We start from the raw sequence: 1,428 nt of genomic DNA, 5'->3' as shown, positions 1-1,428 counted from the left end.
CTTCCCTTCAACCACTACTGTTTGCTCCCTGTTGGTCAGGAAAGCCTTTAACCAATTCAGCGTAGGGCCTTGGATTCCATAATACTCCAGTTTTGAGATGAGCCTGCCATGGGGGACTTTATCAAAGGCTTTAGTGAAATCAAGTATTGCTAAATCTACCTGCCGTTTACTGTTTAGTGCGCCAGCTATGTCATGGACTGTTAGTATAAGCTGTGTTTCTGTGGATCGTTTGGCTCTGAATCCATGCTGGTAATCTGTTAATATACTGTAACTTTCTAGGTGCTTCATGATTTGGCTATGGATAATATGTTCAAGTAGTTTGCAGGATATGCAGGTCAGTGAAACAGGTCTGTAGTTGCTGGGGACCGCTCTATCTCCTTTTTTAAAGATGGCGCATATATTTGCATCCCTCCAATCTTTAGGGATTTCTGCAGTGTTTAGCGAGTGTTGGAAAATATTGGTTAGAACAGGCGCGATTTCACTAGCTGTCAACTTGAGGAACCACGGTGGTATTTGGTCTGGTCCGGATGCTTTAGAGGGATTGAGACCTTGGAGCATTTTTTCGACTACCATCAGTAGAAACTACTATATGTTCCATTGGAGGAGTACAGGGCTGGCCTAGAGATGGCATATCTGTGGTGTCTTCCTCTGTAGAAAACACTTTTGAACTGTGAACTGAGTACTTCTGCTTTTTTCCCACTGTCACTGATGATGGTATTTCCCACCTTTAGGGGTGCTACCCCGACAAGGTCTTTCCTCAGTCCTTTTATGTACGACCAGAATGTTTTGGGTTTGTCAACTATAGCTTCTCCCAGTATGTCTGCCACGTATTTAGAGTGTGCTTGTCTTATGCTTTTCTGAACTCCCTTCTTAACTCTCTTATATTTGTTCCAGTCTTCCTCTTGGCCTGTTTTCTTAGCTTTGTTATAGAGCCGCTGCTTCTTACGACAGTGCCTCCTTAGGTTTCTGTTGAACCAAGGCAAGTTGTATCTGCTTGATGTTATCTTACTTGGGATGTGCTTGTTCATCGTGTCTTTCATTTTTGTCTTTGAAGTCTGACCACTTCTGTGTAACTGACATATCCTGAGTTCTTTTGTGAAAGTTAGTTGCATAATCCTTTAGGTCTTTCTTAATGGCTGGTTCGTCGGCTTTTCTGCGGATGTACACTTTTCTCTTAGGTTTCCTGTTTTGTTTCAGTGCCAGGTTAACGTCCACTAGAACCATGTCGTGGTCACTTATCCCCGGGACTACTGTGGTCTTCTCAATTATGTTGGGGTTATTAACTAAGACCAGGTCCGAGAGATTACCATTTCTAGTTGGTTCCTGGACTGTTTGAAATAACCCGTGGTTATCCATCAGGTTTAGTAGTTTCTCTGCTTGGCCTGTGTAGGCCTGACTGTTGTCAGCTACAGTAGTATCCCATTTGAT

This window comes from Branchiostoma belcheri, unplaced genomic scaffold (genome assembly GCF_001625305.1).
Source record: "Branchiostoma belcheri isolate BF01 breed outbred unplaced genomic scaffold, Haploidv18h27 scaffold12, whole genome shotgun sequence".
Classification (NCBI taxonomy): Eukaryota; Metazoa; Chordata; class Leptocardii; order Amphioxiformes; family Branchiostomatidae; genus Branchiostoma; species Branchiostoma belcheri.
The sequence above is the reverse complement of the archived record's forward strand: the minus strand, read 5'-3'. Positions refer to the sequence as shown.